Below are 20,545 nucleotides of genomic sequence, written 5' to 3'. Positions count from 1 at the left end.
AAAGATACCCAATATGCATTAGCAGTCACTCACATTTACCTCCAACCTCCTCAGCCCTAGGCAACCACTAATCTTTGTTTATATAGGTTTCCCTATTTTGCGACTGGTTTCTTCCATTTAGCACGTTTTCGAAGTTCAACTATGGGTAGCACCTATCAGTACTTTGTTCCTTTTAATGGCTAATACAAATTGTACTGCTATAAACATTTGTGTACTAGTGTTGTGCAAGTGTATGTTTTCAGTTCTCTTGGGTGTACACCTAGGAATGGAATTTTAACTGTAGACTTAACCATTTGGAGAACTCCAAGGCTGTTTTTCAGAGTGGCTGCACCATTTCACGTTCCCACCAACAGTGTATACAGGTTCCAATTTCTCCACATCTTTGCCAATACTTGTTATTATCTGTGTACGTGATTATAGCCATCCTAGTGGGTGTGAAGAGGTATCTCATTGTGGTTTTGATTTGCACTGCCCCGATAACTAATGGTATCGAGCGTCTTTTCATGTACCTATTGGTGTTCCAGAATATATCTTCTTTGGAGAAATGTCTATTCAAATAATTTGCCCATATTAAAATTGGGTTATTTGTCTTTTATTGAGTTTTAAGTGTTCTTTATAAATATTCCAAAAACTGGAACCTCATCAGATATATGACTTGCAAATAATTTCTCTCATTCTTTTGGGATATCCTTTCACTTTTTTGATGGTAACCTTTGAAGCACAAAAGTTTTTAATTTCAATAGTATCTTATTTATCAGTTTTTTTCCTTTGGTTGCTTGTGCTTTTGGTGCCATAGCTAAGAAACCATTATTTAATCCAAGATCACAAAAATTTATGCCTGTGTTTCTTTCTAGAGGTTTATAATTTTAGCTCTTACTTTTAGGTCTTTGCTCCATTTTAAGTTAATTTTTGTATATGGAGTGAGATAGGGGTTCAACTTCATTCTTTTGCATGTGGATAACCAGTCCACCTGGTACCATTTGTTGAAAAGGCTGTTCTTTCCCCATTGAATTGTCTTGGCAAAAACTTCCTTCTTAAACTGACATTCTCTGGGGATATGTACTCCCAGATGAGGAACTCAAGAAGGTGGGACCATTGTAGGTTGGCAGAGTACTTTTAGAAGCAACTGAGCAATAACTGTGACAGCAACTAACGTCCAGTGTCTCACTCTTTTAACTAATTTATGTATACCACGGCTTCATATATTCCTGACAACAACCCTATAGAGTAGCCTCCGTTATTATAACCATTTTACAAATGGTGAACTGAGGCTCAAGGAAGTTGAATAACTTGTGTAACAAATTACTCCAGACCTTGTGGCTTAAAAGAATACATATTTGCTATCTCTCAGTCTTTGAGGGTCAGGAATGTGAAAGCCACTCTCTCATGAGGTTGCAGTGAGGATGTTTGCCAGGTACGTACTTATCTGAAGGCTTGACTGGGGTCAGAGGATTTGCTTCCAAGCTCATTCACTGGCAGGGGATAGGAGGCCTCAGTTCTTCATCATGTGGACCTCTCCAGAGCCGCTTGAGTGTCCTTGTGACATGGCAGCTGGCTTCTTCCTGAGTGACTGCACTGCGAGAGGGAACACAGAATGAGCTACAGTGAATCTTATGACCTGGCCTTGGAAATCACCTATCATGTCATTACTTCTGCCACATTCTGTTCATTAGAATCGAGTCACTAAGTAAGGCCAAAATTCTCTGGGGAGGGAATTAGGCTCCACCTTTTGAAGGGAGACATATCCAAGGATTTGTGGACATACTTTAAAACCACCACACTTGCCCAAAGATTATAAGTGGGTTTTTTTTTTTTAATTTATTTTCGGGGGGGGGGTTGGAAATTTGTATTTATTCATTCCAGAGAGAGAGAGAGAAAGCATGAGCAGAGGGGGCAGGCAGAGGGAGAGGGAGAAGCAGACTCCCCACTGAGCAGGGAGCCTGACACAGGGCTCAATCCCAGGACCCTGAGATCATGACCTGAGCCAAAGGCAGATGCTTAATCATCTGAGCCACCCAGATGCCCTGATTACAAGTGTTTTAACAGAAGCCCAGTGTGCAAGCACTCATAAATCCCTGCTTGCACCACACTTGTTAATGTCCCTTTGGCTAAAGCAAGTCACATGGCCAAGCCCAGAAGCAATGGAGAAGAGGACAGGAGCCCAGGAGTTAGAGTTCACTGGGGGCCGCCAATGTAACAGTCTAGCACAATGCACTACCTTTTATCTCCCTGAAATATTGGAGTCTTTTTGGAGTTGTCTTTTCCAACTTGCGTTGTCTCTGTTTCCTTGGGTTTACTTTCTCTGCCTGTTTTTAAACCCCTTTTTTCATGTTAGAAGCATTCCTCACATGCCCGATGATCTTTGGCTGTCCATTCATGAGGGGCTAAAACACTTAAAAGGACAGTCTGAGGTAGAGGGGAGGCTTGTTTCAGGGTGAGATTCTCTGTGCGGTCATCAGATCCAGACCAGCTATTTCACTGGGGGTCCCCCAAATGTCAGTATCTGTAGATGTTTTATCTTCTGCTGGTCAGTGTTCCCCAAAAAGCATTTTCCTGCCTGGGGTGTGGAAGTCTGGACCTGGGTTCTGAAAGCCAAGCTGGGGCCAGGCAGGGAGTAGGAACTCTCTCCATTCAGAATGCAGACTTTCACTTTCAGTACAGCACCTTCCCAGGGCCACACCTGGAGTGTGTCTCTGAAGCCCCAGGTGTCCCCAAGACCTGCTGTATATCTTGCTCAACTTCTCTCAAAGGTAAACCTCGTATCACCTGTGGGTGTGCCAGAGGGAAAGGTGCTTGGCTGGGCAGGATAGTGGAAGAGATTTGGGGGTTCCAGCTGTTCCTTTTAAAGACTTTAAGCCAGAGGCACCTGGGTGGCTCAGTCGTTTGGCATCTGCCTTCGGCTCAGGTCGTGATCCCAGGGTCTTGGGATCGAGCCCCACATCGGGCTCCCTGTTCCACGGGAAGCCTGCTTCTCCCTCTCCCACTCCCCCTGCTTGTGTTCCTTCTCTCGCTGTGTCTCTCTCTGTCAAATACATAAATAAAATCTTTAAAAATAAATAAATAAATAAAAAATAAAGACTTTAAGCCAGTCTTTCTCTCTCCAACCACACCTTGAACCCCTGACCACAGAGGTACCTGGAGCCTCCAATCCATGAGCCTTCCCGGAGCGCTGATAAAAACTGGCCTTTTCCTTGTTAGCTGCTCCGCCCCCACTTTTCCCTACCCTGTAGAGTCACTCACCACGCGGCTCTCTGCTTTCCAGCTTCCAGAATGTTGTTGCTCTCACTGGTCCTCTGCCATACGTATCCTGTCCTGACTTCTTAGTCTTTATGGGTTTATGCTTTTAAAAAAAAAAATTCCTCTGCTCTCACTTTAGGGGGTGTCTAATGGGAAAACACATAAATAGCTAAACGTGTATGTTTACCTGGTTTCATTTAAAGAATGCAATACATTTTTTTTTTTTTTTAAGATTTTATTTATTTGACAGAGAGAGACACAGCGAGAGAGGGAACACAAGCAGGGGGAGTGGGAGAGGGAGAAGCAGGCTTCCCGCTGAGCAGGAAGCCCGATGCGGGGCTCAATCCCAGGACCCTGGGATCATGACCTGAGCCGAAGGTAGATGCTTAACGACTGAGCCACCCAGGCGCCCCTGCAATACATGTTTTTAAATAGCCTGTCAGGAGTCAGTTGCAGTAACAGAAGAGGTTTGTTCAGAGAAGTGGGTGCTTGAAAGAAACTGGGTGCGCTCGAGGAATGGGCTCCAGGCTGGGCTTCCAGGAATGACCCTCAGAACCCTGCAGAACCGACCCTCCGGGAGAGCCGCCACCCGGACCAGAGTCAGGAAGCTGTGGAGTAAGCAGCTACTGGCCCAGCCGCCAGCCCCACCATAGTCACCCTCAGGGATCATGGAGCTGCTGTCGGACTGGTGGTTTCCAAGCCACACCACACCCTCTAGATCCATCCAGATAATGGAAGCCTGGGCCAACAACACTGCTCCCCCCACTTAACTCAGTTCTGAATTCAAGTCTTGTGTGAAGGCATCTGCTGGTATAACCCCGATCCCTGAAACACACATCTGGGGGTCTTGCTTCGAGGGAACATGAAAATGCCATTTTTTTTAACTTTGCACCCTCTGCATTGTGAGAAGGCACAGCAGAAGGAAGTCAGAACAGGCTTTGAGTGCACCAATCTGCCTATCCTCCATGAAGGGTAAGGAAATGTGTGTAAATGCTTTATAACTGGACACTTGGATTCATTCCCACTCTTCTTCTCACTTCACCTAATTTCCTTCCTCCTAGCCTTTAATTAGGGGTTAAACTCCAGAGGCATCCCCTCTTGCCTTTGGTCAGAGATTAACAAACTTTTTCAATAAGAGGCCAGAGAGTAAATATTTTAGGATTTGCAGGCTAGATGGTCTTTGTCACAAGTATTCAACTTTATCATTGTAGCAAGAGGGAAGCCAGAGACCATGTGTGAACAACTGAGTGTGGGTCCAGTAAGACTTCCTTAACAGAAGCAGGCAGCCAGCTGGATTTGGCCCATGGGCCATAGTTTGCAGACTCCCATATTTGCTCATACTGTCCTTTAGCAAATCCTTAATGAGCACCTACTATGTGTTGGGTACTTTCTGGGGGAGGGAATATAGCAGTAAACAAGACAGAGGCGCCCCAGGTCCCATGGAGTGAATGAACATCCTGCCTGGAGTGATGGTCTCCTCCCCTTCCCCTTTCCTGCTTAGCCCACACTCTTATTCAATACTCCATTTAGGTTGACCTTCCTTGACTTCCCGCTCCTCCGCCAGGGTCGGTTCCCTCCCTCTGAGCTCCCGCAGTGCCCTGTGCACCCTGAGATCACTTGTACCCACCTCATGCAGGAGCTCTGTTGGCTTCTGCATCTGGTCCCCTGCAGGACTTCTAACTCTACAAGGACAAGGACTTCCTTGCCTCACATCCCCTGGGGCCTGGCTCAGAACCAGCCTGTGGTCTGTACGTGCTGATCTGACTTTAAAAAGCTTTTGTGGAAGCTGAGATATAAACAGGAGACGCGGTTGTGGGCAGATTGGTCTGGTGTGGCTCTCCCTACTGAGGTTAGAATTTTTGTTTCTCATTTGGGTGATGGTGTAATTGACATGCACCCCTCTCAAGTGTGCTTGCCTCTGAGTTTTGACGAATGTTTCCATTCTTGTAAACAGCACCACAGTCAAGATACAGAACATTTCATCACACCCAGAAGTCCCCCTTAGCCTTTTTCAATCAACCCCCCCCTCATCAAAGCCCAAACCCCATGCAAGAATCACTGATGTGCTTCCTATCACAACTGATTCACTTTGTCTGTTCTAAAACTTTGTATAAACGGAATCATACCATATGTATTGTTTAAGATGTCACTTCTTCATGCAGCATAACGTTTTGCTTGTATGAGTAGTCCATTCCTTTTTATGACTGAGTAGTAATCCTCTTATGGATATATCGCTGTCTATTTGTCAGATGAGAATTTATTTTTTTTAAAGATTTTAGTTATTTGAGAGAGAGAGACACAGTGAGAGAGGGAACACAAGCAAGGGGAGTGGGAGAGGGAGAAGCAGGCTTCCTGCTGAGCAGGGAGCCTGACGCAAAGCTCCATCCCAGGACCTGAGCCGAAGGCAGACGCTTAACGACTGAGCCACCCAGGTGCCCCTGTCAGATGAGAATTTAAAGATATCTCTGCCTCCTCCCCCAGAGCCTACCATGGGGGACTAGGAGAGTCTCACGTGGCCTCAAATATACTAGTTGGGTATTATCTCAGAATGAGGTTATCTAGATAGTTGGGGATTGAGAAGCTGCCAGGGCAATTGTGACCCCCACAGACATAGTACCCCGAGATCCATACCTGAAGTCCTGCCATTGAACATGCAAATTATTGATTGAACATGCAAAATACACCACATATGGGCAGCCCTTTCTTGGAATGCTTAATATGTATTGATATAATTGGACTTGCAAAAAACGAAAGTGGCCTGGATATCCCCGACCCAGGGATGTCCTTCCTAGAGTCTGTTATTTCAATGGTTAGCCACCCAGGCTTTCCAAAACTCATTCCTTCTCCCTGCATTTATCTGGTGACTGTGTTCCCTCTGGTCCTGTCTTCCCCGGGGGCCCGAGGAAGGCTGGCCCCACCCTCTGTAATGAGGCCATCCACTCAAGATCTGTATCATCATAAGGATAATCACCCCTTACCTTTGGATAACACTTTTCCACTTTACAAAGCACTTTCGGACCATCACCTCATGTAAGCTGAGCCACAGCCTTATGATGGAGACAGGCTGCTTATTATTCTTATTCTTATTATTCTTATTATTATCCTACATTTTACAGATAAAGAAACTGAGGCTCAAAGAGGTTATGACTTCACTGAAGCCATGCAGCCAAGACCCATGCAGCTAGGATGAGTGTTCCTGCTTCTGGCTGGCCATCCTGTGCATCTGCTCCTTCACCTTGGGGGAAGGTGCCCCTTGGGTACCCATTCTTTATCATCACATTTCTGAATGCACTGGGCAATGAACAGCATCCATCTCCTGAAATATAAGAGACCGTGTTCAGAAGGTGATAACAAGGGGCGCCTGGGTGGCTCAGTCATTAAGCATCTGCCTTCGGCTCAGGTCATGTTCCCATGGTCTTGGGATTGAGCCCCGCATCAGGCTCCCTGCTCCGCGGGAAGCCTGCTTCTCCCTCTCCCACTCCCCCTGCTTGTGTTCCCTCTCTCGCTGTCTCTCTCTGTCAAATAAATAAATAAAAATCTTTAAAAAAAAAAAAAAAAGAAGGTGATAACAATCATAGATAACTTTTATAGGCATCCAGGCTGAGTCGGGTGCTATACTAGGCCTTCTAGAGATTTTATCTCTCTATTCCCACTGCCAGACAAGGTAGGTATTATTATGCGCGTTTTACAGACGAGGGAGCAGCCTTAGCGAAGCTAGCTTGCCCAAGGTCACCTGCTATATCTCTAGAAATTCTCTAGCCTCTTGCTGTGGTTGGGAACAGTCTACCGTGCATAGGCTTTGACGTGCCTTGGTTCCAGTGCCGGCTTTCCCACCTGCTTGTTGTATGACTGTGAGCTTCGAAGCTGTTCTGTCCTCTGAAAAATGGGAGGGCGAACCCCTCATACCTGGAGTGCTCTTCTAAGGACTACATGTCGGGCCCAGCCAAGGTTTGGCCAACGAGCATGGCGATTAGGCACGAGTCCAGAGCCGAGAAGGTGCGAGGGCCATGAGGCTGGGAGAAGGGGTGCAGGTGGTGTAGCAGCATGGTGACCGTTGGCTATGCCAGAGGGGCTGTGCCTCAGCATTTCCTCTTGGGGAGGTTTTGTCGGCTGATGCCAACAGAAGTCTGTAGCTGTAGACTTCAGAAAATGAGGTTCGGTTTGTTCAAGGTTACCTCGGCATAAGAAAGTCCTCCATCGCAGCCAGTTTATTACCTGCCTGTTTACTACAATTCAACACCTGTCGTGCCTGTCTTTCTCCCTCTCCATCCCAATATTAAATAGAAGATTCTTCCTGGTACACTCCTCCCTGTATTACCCCAGGCCTGCAGGGAGAAGCAGGCAATACGCTTAACGCCATACCACATCCAGTGGTATGTTCTGGTTCTGATAGCTCGAGCTGCAATGGGAGAGAGCACTTTTGACATGGAAATGTACTGTCATCCAAACAGTGAATGATGTGCCATGCCCTGGGCCAGCCACCACCCAAAGGCAAAGCACACAGCGTATGGAGCCTGAGAGCCAGGAGCCAAGAGTGGGTGCTTGCCATGTTGAAGCAAGAGGTGCTCTGCCCCAGGGAGCTTCTGCTCTCTTTTGGGTAGAGCCCAGGGTTTTCTTTTTTTTTTCTTTTCTCTTTTTTAAAGATTGTATTTATTTATTTGAGAGAGAAAATACAAAGCAGACTTCCCACTGGGCACGGAGCCCTATGTGGAACTTGTTCCCACAACCTCAAGATCATGACCTGAGGGGAAATGGAGAGTCGGACACTCAACTGATTTGAGCCATCCAGGACTCAATGGGAATTATGATGACTAAGTAGGTGCTGTCAGATTCAGGGTGAAAGACTTTGACTCCAGGGATCTGATTCTCCATGCAGGTTCTGAACAAGATACCTGGCTTCCATCTCTCCATCAACTAATTCATTCAGAAATATCTGCTCAGATGCTGATATGGCCCCAACTCTGGGTTCAGGGGTGAACAAGAACAGACCTCATGGAGCTTCCATCTAGCTATGGGACTTACCTGCCTTAGTGACAACTCCTTGTATCCAGGTCTTCTGGCTGGATTCAGATGGGGTTATTCATCCACTCTGAATTCAGCTCAGAAGCCCTGGGGTAGCACTGACTGGAAGTGCACATTGGATTACGTCACCACCCTCTCTTCCATGGCTTCCCATTATTCTTGGAACCTTGAGGAAGGCCCTGCATGGTCTGGCCTCAGCCCCTACATTTCTCCCTCTCATTTTCTGTGCTCCTGTTCCTCACATAGACCACACTCCCTCCCATCACAGGGCCTTTGCATGTGCCCTTCCCTTTGCCTGGTTGTTCTCTGTGGTGAACAGATTTTAAGGTGACCACCATGATGCTCACCTCCTGGCATTCACACCCTTGAGTGTGCGGGGACCTGTGACTTGTTTCTAACCAAGAGAATATGGCAAAAGCAATGGAATGTCACTGCTGTGATTATGTTAAGTTATGTAAGACTCCATCTTGCTAGCGGACTCACTTTAAATTCCCCCCCTCCAACCCTCACCTCTCTTACTCTTGCTCTCACTGGCTTTGAAGAAGCAAGCTGCCATGAATCCTGCTGCCACAAGAAAACGAGTTCCGCCAAAGCCTGAATGAGCTTGGAAGTGGAACCTTCCACAGTCAAGCCTCCATGTGAGAATGCAGCCCTGCATCACACCTGATTGCAGCTTTGCAGAGGATCCAGCTAGGCTATGCCAGGACTCCTGACCCACAGAAACTGTGAGAAAATAAATGTATTGTTTTAAGTCACTAAATTTTTGTTTAAAAAAAGGAAGCTGTGTAAGTGTGTTACTATTTTCTATGTGCAGCATAGAAAACCAGTATATTCTCTAATATTCACCTAGTTGACTTCTACTCATTCCTTATCCTCCCCATCCCACTCAGATGGCAGGGCAGCCTTCCCTTCCCTCTCTGCCAGGGCCCAGTCTCCTGTTAGAGGCTCTCGTGTCACTGTGTGCCTCACCTGTATGACCTGTCCAGTTACAGTTGTGTGATTACTTACTATCTGCCCCTTCATTAGACGGTAAGGTCCAAGAAAACAGCCTATCATGGTCTCTGCTTTTTTCCCAGGGACTACCACAGTGCCTGGCACATGAGCATGTTTAGTAACTCTCTGGTGAATAAATAATTTACCAGGAGTCAGGACAAGTGCAGTGGGAGACAGGGATTGTTCAGTAGTTAGACTTGAGAGAAAGTGGGTACTATAGTCCCCAAACCTCACTTTTATCATGACATATCTGGACAACTGAAACTATGAGTGTATTTGCGGACATCCTTGGTGGGAATATGTCCAAACAGCAGTCCCACTGAGCCAGCCCCAGGGCTTGACATGAGTGTGTTTCTCTTGGAAGCTCCAGACTCCTTCCCCTTTCAGAAGAACATCTTGTATTTTGATCACCAGGCAACTCTCTTAACAATGTCCGTCCTTTGAGTTTCTACTTTGAGGATGGGAAATGCAAGGGGAGAAATGAGGGGAAGGTAAGGTGAAGGGAACTTCAGCTTGGCAGTTCTAGGAAGGTCCACAAAATGCCAAATAGCTTGCCCCCATAATAGGTAGGTGAGTACATGGTGCCAGGGATTGGATTGTGTCCGCTCTCCCCCAATCCATGTGTTGAAGTTCTAACCTCAGATACAGTATTGTATTTGGAGATGGGACCTGTAAGGAGGTAATTAAGGTTAAAGGAGGTCATAAGGGTAAGGCTTTGATCCATAGGGCTGGTGCCAGAACTCTTTCTCTGCCATGTGAGGATGTATTGCGAAGGTAGCCATCTACTGCCAGGAGGAGAGACCTCACAAGAAACTAAATCAACTGGCACCTTCCTCTCGAATTTCCCAACCTCCAGGACTGTAAGACAATACATTTCTGTTGTTTAAGTCACCCAATCTATGGTATTTTTGTTATGGAAGCCTGAAAAGATTAAGACATGGGGTTATCCAAGAGGCAGTTTATGCTATAAAAATAAGATTGAGGAGCCTCAGAGTTTAGGTTTGTGCTCTCCTGTATCTCCAACTGGACTTCTCCTCTCTCTTCTGATTTTTTTTTTGTCTCTATAGCTTTAAACATCCCTCTCTGGGTCCTAACGCCCTTCCTAGCGATGACCATGTTTTCCTCCCTACCTTCCAGCCAAGGTTCTGGCGTTGTCTACACTTGCTGGTTTAGCACGCTCTCATTTCCATTTATTCACTCTTCATTTTTTTTTTAAAAGATTTTATTTATTTGACAGAGAGAGACACAGCGAGAGAGGGAACACAAGCAGGGGGAGTAGGAGAGGGAGAAACAGGCTTTCCGCAGAGCAGGGAGCCCAATGCGGGGCTCATTCCCAGGGTCCTGGGATCATGACCTGAGCCTAAGGCAGATGCTTCACTCTTCAGGCCCTTTAGCTGGGCCTCCACCCCGCAATAGCTTAGAAGCTGCTTTGGTGTTACATCCAGCAGACTCTTTTTGGTCCTCATCTGACTCTGCTCTTTTTCTCAGCCCTTCCTCCTTCTTTGAGTTTCAGGACACTGGTCTCTTCTGCTTCCCTTTGTCTCTTCCTGGCATCTCCTTTGTGTCTTCATCTGCCCTCTGCTACCCTACTGCCCCTCATGGAAATGTTGATGTTCTCCGGGTTTTGCCCTTGGTCCCCTTCCTTTCTCACCCCACACCTCTGTCCGGTAAGCTGTACCACTCCTTTTGCTCCTGCATCTACTGAGGGCTCCCATAAACCTATAGCTTCCGCCCAGATTCCTTGAGGCTGCCTGGATGTCCCTCAGGCACATCTAGCTGTACATCCTGTAAGTCAATCCTACTGCTCCCCCTTCCCCCTCCCCCTAGCTCCAAGTCCTCTCCCCTCCCACATGCCCTTTCCTGGAACATGGCATCATCATCCTCTGATCACTCCAGTCAGAGACTACAGATCAACCTCCATTCCTCTTTTCCTCACTGCTCAGCTCTAGTCAGTCACAGTGACCTGCCATCTCGGCCTCCTAAATATTTATGTGCACCCATCCATTCCTATCTCTGCTGTCTCTTAGTCCCATACAGAGAGCCTGAAAGACTCTGATGTATCTGTTGCTGCTGTATGGCATGATTTTAACAGGCAAAGGGAAAGCTACAATGGATGCACCAAGGAAATGATCTTTTGCTCTTTCTAAAGCTATAGGAGAGAAGTGGATTGCTGTCTGGAGGTGCAGGGTTTAGTGGATTTTTAATGAACTCTGTCATTGGAGGCACTCAAGGAGAGGCTACTATAGTGTGGTCTACTGCTTTGGGTGTGATGTGGGGCTGGACCCAAGATGGCATTCAGGTGACCACATCTAGCTCACAGATGCATTCTATTTGGCTCATATATGGTTCAAAATTGTTTGAGTTTCCAACATTAAAAAACTGGAGATTTGGGGGCACCTGGGTGGCTCAGTTGGGTAAGTGTCTGTCTTCGGCTCAGGTCATGATTCCCAGGATCCTAGATCGAGCCCTGCATCAGGCTCCCTGGTCCACAGGGAGTCTGCTTCTCCGTCTGCCCCTCCCCCCACTCATCTTCTCTCTCTCTTTCTCTCTCTCTCTTTTTCAAATAAATAAATAAAATCTTTAAAAAATCAATAAAACAGTTTGCTTTAAAATTAAAAAAAAAAAAAACCTGGAGATTTCAACATAAGAAAATGATTTTTTAGCTTTTCTGGAAAAATTAGAATTAGCAATTCTGGGCCCAGAGCACAGGATCAAGACTGGGAGCTGACTTACAGATGCTGCATCTGGTGGACTATTCTCCATGGTGTCCACTGGGGCTTTGCTCACTCGAGCTATTGCCTGGACCCTGGAAGCATCTAAGTTTGCTAAACCTGAACTAGATATTCCCCAGTTTCTATCCAGCCCGTGATTTTACACTATTGTATTTTAGCAATGGAGGAAGTTCCCCTGGGATTTCCTCGAGGCTCCGCCATGTCACTAATCCTAGAAAATCCCCCTTCCCTTGTCTCTGCAGTAAGAAGCATTACTGGATCTGTCTGCTTTTTGCCTCTACCCCCCACTTCCCTTTCCTGTCCACCCCATTTATCTTCCTGTTCCGAATACTCTTCTGGCTGGGGTCTTCAGTTCTCTGTGGTCCACTCAGCTCCAATATTGCATCTCTTCAAAGCCCAGCCTCCTCAGGCATTTCAGTAGAGGATGTGTGCCCCTGTCTCACCATTGCTTTGGAAGTTACATGACTCGAAGAATGAGACATCGGAAGATAGATGAGTGGGGATGTTCTTATACAAGGTTCTGAATGTCCGATAACAGAGGCAGGGGAATGAACGACCGTCCAGGGAGATGCTGGACTGGTTAGGAATGCTTTCAGCTGCAGATAAGAAAAACAGCTCAAAATCCTGAATCAAAGCCATGTGACATGTCCAGAGATCCGAGGTTGCTGGAGCGGGTTTAGGGCCTCTGTCACCGTCAGAGATGGCAGCTGAGGCTGCAACTATCATAGTCACACTCAAGGAAGGAAGAAAGCGGGCTCACTTTATCAGGAAAGCAAACACTTGCCCAAATACCTCCAGCTGATTTCTGTTTTTATTGCACTGCTGTGATGGGTGTCCTTCCAAAAAAGATTGGTTGGAATCCTGAGCACCAGGACCTCAGAATGTGACCTTATTTGGAGATTGCATCTTTTTTTTTTTTTTTAAGATTTTGTTTATTTATTTATTTGAGAGAAAGAGAGAAACAGCATGAGAGGGGAGAGGGTCAGAGGGAGAAGCAGGCTCCCCACTGAGCCGGGAGCCCGATGTGGGACTCGATCCCAGGACTCCGGGACCATGACCCGAGCTGAAGGCAGTCGCTTAACCAACTGAGCCACCCAGGCGCCCGGAGATTGCATCTTGAAAGAGGCAGTGAAGGTAAAAAGAGGTCATTAGGCTGGGTTCTAACCCCATATGACTGGTGTCCATATAAAACAGGGAAATGTGGACAGAGACAGGCACAGAGGGAAGGCGATGTAAAGGAATAATGGAAGAAGGTGGCCATCTACAGGCCAAGGAAAGAGGCCTGGAGCAGAGCCTCCCCTCACAGTCCTCAGGAGGAACCAGTCCTGTGATGCTCGGCAGAACTGTGTGACAATAAATGCCCATTGTTCAAGCTACCCAGTCTATGGCACCTTGTCATGGCAGCCATAGGAAACGGACACAGTCGAGCAGACCGTGACACATGGCTTCCTCTGATTTCAAGAGAGGCAGGGAAGGCAAGGACTTCATTGACATGGTGCTGCCCCAAACAAAATGGGATTCTGTTGACGAGGAAAAAGAAGGCCGTGGATGTTGGAATGGGCACCAATAGCATCTGCCAATATCCTGCGGAGTCAGGGGACAAGAAAAACTGATCTACAAGAAAGGGTGAAGAGAATGGATGCATTAATAATTTCCTGGCCCGTTGATAAACAGGTGGTTAATAAGCACTCCCTAAGGTCTCCAGCCCCGTGCCAGGTAGAGGTTATTTCCATCATCAATCTCTGCCCTTCCCCCGAGCAGCTCATAAGTAGACTGCCGACACAAGATCTACATTTATGAGCCATGTTTCTCTGGGCCCCAGTAGTCTGAGCATGAAAAACAAGGTTTATTTCTTTGGCTTGGCCCCCACCCACTGAATTGTAGGACCCCCTACCCCAAATCCCTCCCTCTGGCAGAGATCCTAATTGTTCCCTAGTATCCATCTTCCCCTTCCTCTTTTTCATAATAAAATTCACAAGTTTTAACTGAGCACATGATCAGTTGGCCATACACTGTATTTCCAGCCTCCCTCCAAGTTAGATGTGGTCACATGACCAAGTCAGGGCCATGGGGAGTGAAGGAGAGTGTTGCTGGCAATATTCGGGTCATCTGGGGCGCCTGGGTGGCTCAGTCGTTAAGCGTCTGCCTTCGGCTCAGGTCATGATCCCAGGGTCCTGGGATCGAGCCCCGCATCGGGCTCCCTGCTCTGCCGGGAGCCTGCTTTTCCCTCTCCCACTCCCCCTGCTTGTGTTCCCGGGAGCCTGCTTTTCCCTCTCCCACTCCCCCTGCCTGTGTTCTCTCTCTCGCTGTGTCTCTCTCTGTCAAATAAATAAATAAAATCTTTAAAAAAAAAAAATTCGGGTCATCCCCTTAAAGGCAACCTGGCTTGCTCTGGATGCTTTCTTTTCTCCTTCCTGCCAACTCTGAAAGGGTGTAACTGTAGCAGCAGCCTGGGACCCAGAGGTGGGAGGGGCATATTGAAGATGACACAGTAACTGGCCATCCTGGTTTTTAGACAACTTGTTTGGAACAGAGCTGTCAACCTTCCCCAGATAACCTGTCTCAGGAGAGAGGGCAACACGTTTATTTATTTATTTATTTAAAGATTTTATTTATTTATTTGACAGAGAGAGAGAGACAGCGAGAGAGGAGTGGGAGAGGGAGAATCAGGCTTCCCAAGGAGCAGGGAGCCCGATGCGGGGCTTGATCCCAGGACCCTGAGATCATGACCTGAGGCGAAGGCAGTTGCCCAACCGACTGAGCCACCCAGGCGTCCCCACATTCTTTTATTTATGTTGAAGTATTTTTGGGTCTTATTTCACAGCAGCCTAGCTGTCCACTAGTTGAGATAGTCCCTGAGAATAGAGTAGGGGTGTCCCATGTGTACTTACGGACATAGTGACCTCTAACGCTGGGGGGTGGGGTGGACGGGGCAGGGAATACTCTCCACAGTGACATTGCCTCCATGTGCTTTGTTTCCAAGTCCCAACACAGGCCTGTCTCTGGCTTTCTGTTTCTCACCAGGACCCCAGAGCTAGGGGCGGGGCTAGGGCGAGGCAAGCCCTCAAGAGGAACTTTCAGGCCATGCCAGGGTGGGATTGGCAGCTGAGAGTGAGTGGCTCCTTAACTGTTGTGCCCCTGGGAGCCTTGGGGACCACTCCCTAGTCTGGGATTGCCAGAAGCCATAGCTTCGTCGTGGCCACCCTCTTTGTCTCGGGGGGGGGGGGTCTTCTCCTGTCACGTGCTTTTGACCCGGGCCTGGGACCAGTGACACTGCCCCCTGAGCTCCAGCCCTGGTCTATCTCTGGACCTCCTGACTCTACCTACTTCCGAGAACTTGTTGGACAGCTCCCAGTGGATGTGCCCTTACCGGTCTTCTGAACATACCCTGAATCCTCCTGCTCTTTAGTCAGCCCTAGACCCGCATGTCCTTTGTTCTGTACAGGGCACAGCCCAGTCCCCTGCACCTGACCCCTCTCCCACACATTTTTCTCCTTCATCCCCACATCATTTTCAAGCACTGCCCCGTCTATCTTGAAGTATCTCTTTGCATCTGTCCCTCATCTGTTCTCTCTACAGCTACCTTAAGTCAGGTCCTTGTCTTCCCCACAGGGCCTTGCAGGGGCCCTTCTAGAGTTTGGCCACTATACTCGCAGGCTGTGGTCGAATTCTAATTGTACCACTCAGTAGACCTTTGACAAACTCCTTAACTTCTGTGCGCCTTTGTTTCCTCATCTTTAAAATGGGGCTGCTAGCAGGTGTGTGTGTGTGTGTGTGTGTGTGTAAAGATGGAATAAATAACACAAAGTATGTGATAGAAAAAGTGACATTTTAGGTATGAACTATTATCGCTGCTATTATTGGCATTATTATTTCAGATTGTCCTGTGCTCTGTTCCTTCCTTCCAGACTGCTTCTCTAATCAGGTCACTCCCTTGACCAATATGTTTACTCCTCCCTGTATCTACTCCCTCAGTGGACCTTCCATATTGTCTCTGGGCTCGGCCATGTTTTGGCTAATGAGCTAACAGAAAGTTTGTGCCACTAGCTGAGGCTTGAAAAGTACTTTCACTATGGACTTGCCTTTTAGACCGGGCTGGTCCCCTGGTAAGCGACCATGTAGAGCAGAGGCCCCGGTCTGTCCCCACCGAGGCCCCTCCACCAACAGCCTGCTGACTGCCAGATGTAGGAGTGAGGCTGTTCTAGACCATCTGGCCCCAGCCGGGTGCCAGCTGACTGCAGAGATCAGCCCAGCCAGTTCAGACCAGAACCGCCCAGCTGACCTACAGAATTGTGAGAAATGACACATGCTTGTTGCTGTAAGCTGCTAAATTTCCGGGTGGTGTATTGCAAAGCAAAAGCTAACTGAAACACACAGGAAATCAAGTACCACCTTGTTATCCCGGGAGCAAAGGCCCTCATGATGGCTCAGTGTAACTGGTGTATCTTGGTGTACCAGTCCCACGGCTCCTTATCCCCCCAGCCTCAGCCAGAGGTGAGCACTTGGGTGTTCCCAGGAATGCTTGATGCTTTCTGGCTTCTAAACCTATGCTCAGGCTGAGCCCCACTCTGGGAGTACTCTTCCCTTCCCTATTCCTTTCCCTCTCTCATGTCCTTCTTGGTCTTCTGTGTCTATTACAATTCAACGGATCATTGAAGACGTCTTCAAGAGGTCTATTTTCCTGTGGTTGGTGGGCCAGTTGGGAGCAGCCCACCCTTGGAACTCTTTACTTGGTATTGCTGAACTCCTAGTTCTCTGTTGTTGTGGGACAGTCTTTCCCAAGGTGGGACCTATATTCTTGGAGGTCCAGGACCACTGCTTTGAGAGAGTGATTCCCTTTTAAAATTTCTTCCAAGCATTTTGAGTTAACCAAGGCACTGCCATGTCTTCACTATCTCCCTAGCACTTGCAAGCCTCCTTTTAGAACAAAGAGAACAGCCTCAGGTGCAGGCCTTTAGCAGGCAACAGTAATGTTTCATTTTATTCACTTAATTATATTTAACCAGTTTTTCCAGTTCTATTGGGATATAAGTGACTTACAGTATTTATTTTTCAGGTTACATTCTATCTATGGCAAATGATACTACTTTTCATTTCTAGTAAGGATATAAGGCTTTCAGGAAATCAGCAGGGGCTGTGTTTAAGCTCTGGCAAACCAGCCTCTCTCTGTTTATAGGTGAAGTTGTATGGCTTTCATCTCATGTGACCAGGCCTCCAAAGATGCTCTGTTTGGGAGCAGGAGCCTATTTGGGGCCCACTGAGCTTCTTCACTGAGAAGCCTCAGTGGGGCTTTCTCTTGCACAGCCCTGTCTTCCTGATCCTCCAATTGTTATTCTGGAACTGAAAGTGGCAATAAATAGCTTGCAAGTGAGAGATAACATTTTGCCAATTGACTGTGTTGGACGAGATCAGTAAACATCACGATTGAAAATCTTAGCACAAAAAAAAAAAAAAGAAAGAAAGAAAGAAAGAAAGAAAATCTTAGCATCCTTAACACCATGATAAATACTGACGGAGCACCCACTATGTGCTGGGTGTCATGGGAATATTTATTAAGCACTGCAGTAGATTGCAAAACTAGCTTTGATTCTCTACCCATCCCTGTATCCACATTCCTTGCAATGTGACCTTGCTACTCCTGCCATCAGAAAATGGAGCCTATTTCCCCACCCTTGAACCTGGGTTGGACTTGTGACTTGGTTTAGTCAATACAACTATGGAAGTCATGTAGTGCCAGTTTTGAGCCGAGACCTTGCATGAGTCCATTCTTGCTCTTAGAACTGCACAGTTCTTTGTGAACGTGGGCTAGCCTGCTGATGGATGAGAGATGTGTGGCCCAGTTACCTCAGTTGACAGCAAGCCATCTTCCCAGAAGCAGAAGCCTTTGGTTTCCCAGATACCAACCCCAAATGCATGAGGGAGTCCAGCTGAGACCCAGAAGAGCTGCCCAGCTGAGCCCAACCTAAAAGGCTGACCCATAAAATTGTAAACTAAATATTTATTATTTTAAGACACTTCTGGGGTGTCTGGGTGGTTCATTTGGTTAAGGGTCTGTCTCTTGATTTTGGTTCAGGTCATGACCTCAGGGTTGTGAGACGGAGCCCCGCATTGGGCTCTGTGCTGGGCGTGGAGCCTGCTTAAGATTCTCTCTCTCTCTGGGCGCTTGGGTGGCTCAGTCGTTAAGTGTCTGCCTTCGGCTCAGGTCATGATCCCAGAGTCCCGGGATGGAGCCCCGCACTGGGCTCCCTGCTTGGCGGGAAGCCTGCTTCTCCCTCTCCCACTCCCCTTGCTTGTGTTCCCTCTCTCACTCTGTCTCTCTCTGTCAAATAAATAAATAAAATCTTAAAAAAAAAAAAAAGAAAAGAAAAGATTCTCTCTCTCCCTCTGCCTCTTGCCTCCCTCAAAAAAAAGACACTTCTGCACTTTGGGGTGTTTTATGATTCAGGAATAGAAAGTGCTGACTGATACAAGTACTTACTACGTGCCAAGCTCTGGTTGATCTAAAATCAGGCAGAGTCTTGGGAGAAAGACACATGCAGAGATGGCATAGTAATGGGAATGGTGCAGTAAGTACTCTGGAGGAGCAAACACACGAGCCACAGAAGATGTGGCCTTTGAGCTGGGCAGGAGTCTTCTCCCTGTGGAGTTAGAGGGTCCAGGATGAAATCCTTGGGAGAGAGGACTGAATATAAGGAACTGAGGGATGCCTCAGGCAGGGGCCATCAGTCCGTGGGATTTACTGAGCCCTTACTATGTGCACAAAAGCACGAGCCTGGCGATCTCAGGTCTGTGTATGGCCTGGAGGAGAAGAGAAGACATCCATGTGAAAAAATTTCCTTTTTTTTCTTTTTTCTTTCTTCTTCTTTTTATTTTTTTAAAGATTTTATTTATTTATTTGCCAGAGAGAGACATAGCGAGAGAGGGAACACAAGCAGAGGGAGTGGGAGAGGGAGAAGCAGGCTTCCTGCCGAGCAGGGAGCCCAGTGCGGGGCTCCATCCCGGGACTCTGGGATCATGACCTGAGCCGAAGGCAGACGCTTAACGACTGAGCCACCCAGGCGCCCCCCCCCCCTTTTTAAAGTAAGCTCTACGCCCAGCATGGGGCTAGAACTCACAGCCCAGACATTAAGAGTCACATGCTCTACAGACTGAGCCAGTCAGGCACCCTGGAAGGGTGGTTTTAAGTGAAACAAGTGACAGGGTCCTCTTTGTCCAGAGTGATAAGGATCTTGGCTTGGGCAGAACAGGATTTGATCCATTTGTTATTAATATCCAGTACCTGGGTATATATGTGGCAGGGATAGAGTGGTGATGAGGTTGGGGAAAGGTTTCCATAGATAGTCCTCCTGGGAAGGAGTCAGAACACGTGGCTGCTCAGGCATCCCCCTGAGTGGTAACCCTTGAGGGCAGGGTCTGTGTCTCACTGATCTTGGCATACCCCGAGACATAGGACCTTGCATACACTAGGCATTCAGGTTTAAAGACTTTCTTTGGAGACGTTTCTCATCCCCTTCCCTGTATTCCTACTCGTCCATTGTATTAGTTTCTAAGGACTGTTGTAACAAATTGCCACAAACCATGTGACTTAAAACAATTGTATTTTCTCATAGTTCTGGAGGCTGGAAGTCCAAAATCGAGGTGTCTTCAGAGTTGTTTCCTTTCTTGCCCCTTCCTAGCTTCAGGTCCTTGCCCACACAGTCCTTGGGATTCCTTGGCTTATAGGCACATCACTGCCATCTCTGCCTCTGTCTTCACATGCCCTTCTCCCTGTGTTTGTGTCTCTTCTCTTCTCATCAGAACACCATACACACCCTACTCCAGTATGACCTTACCTTAACTAATCTCTGCAATGACCCTCTTTCCAAATAAGGTCACATTCTGAGGTACTGGGGGTTAAGACTTCAAAATACCTTTTTTTGGGGAGACAATTCAACCCAAAACATCCATCAAGACCCAGGGGAATGTGTGCTCCTTATGTGACTGCCCCAAACCCCAGAGGCAGAATTAAATGGTCTTTCTTCAGGACTCCTACATATTTAGTACATGCTTCTGTTTACGAGAGCATTTGACATGTTGATCATTGTCACGGGCTGAGTCAGGGGCCTCGCTTCGTTTGTGGTTTCCATAGTGCCTTGTAAAGGGTATATGGTGAGTCCTCCATAAATGGAGGCCTGTGAAGCTCCCTGAGCTGTCATGCTCAGCACTGCACGAAATATGTCATACATTAGTCCTCACAATGACCCCTGTATTTATGTACCTTAACTCCTATTTTATAGTGGAGAATGTTGGGATTTAGAGAGGTGAGATAACTTAGGGTAGCCAGAATTATCGTCTCTAAAAACCCGAATGGGCACCTGAAGGCATCCCATGAAAAGTTCTCTATCCCCCATCTTCACATTTCTCAAAGTACCCCTGATCTGGCTAATTCAACTCCATTCCCTTGAGAAGAACCTGCAGCCTCAGTCCTTCCGATCCCTGGCTCTGTGTAGCACGTTCGACTACGCGCCCGCCCTCCCTAGCGTTTTCCCTCCAGAAGCCGCACACAAAGCGGATCCACCCTG

At 47.4% G+C, this 20,545-nt stretch overlaps 1 protein-coding gene across 2 annotated transcripts in view; it reads left to right on the top strand.

Moving 5' to 3' along the window:
• LOC118019056 (leucine-rich repeat-containing protein 20) overlaps window positions 1–20,545 on the top strand; it is a 108,009-nt gene that overhangs the window by 580 nt on the left and 86,884 nt on the right. Inside the window, exons 1-2 of one of the 2 annotated variants that reach the window (XM_035017897.1) lie at window positions 3,631–4,209; window positions 6,354–6,581. The exons of the other annotated variant lie outside the window; for it this stretch is intronic. The gene's annotated coding sequence lies outside the window, so the exon portion shown is untranslated. Of the gene's footprint in view, window positions 1–3,630; window positions 4,210–6,353; window positions 6,582–20,545 lie in introns of those variants that run through there. 2 annotated transcript variants of the gene reach the window in all.

This window comes from Mirounga leonina, unplaced genomic scaffold (genome assembly GCF_011800145.1).
Source record: "Mirounga leonina isolate KUSES-001 unplaced genomic scaffold, KU_Mleo_1.0 Mir_107, whole genome shotgun sequence".
In the NCBI taxonomy this organism is placed as follows: Eukaryota; Metazoa; Chordata; class Mammalia; order Carnivora; family Phocidae; genus Mirounga; species Mirounga leonina.
The sequence above is the reverse complement of the archived record's forward strand: the minus strand, read 5'-3'. Positions and strand labels throughout refer to the sequence as shown.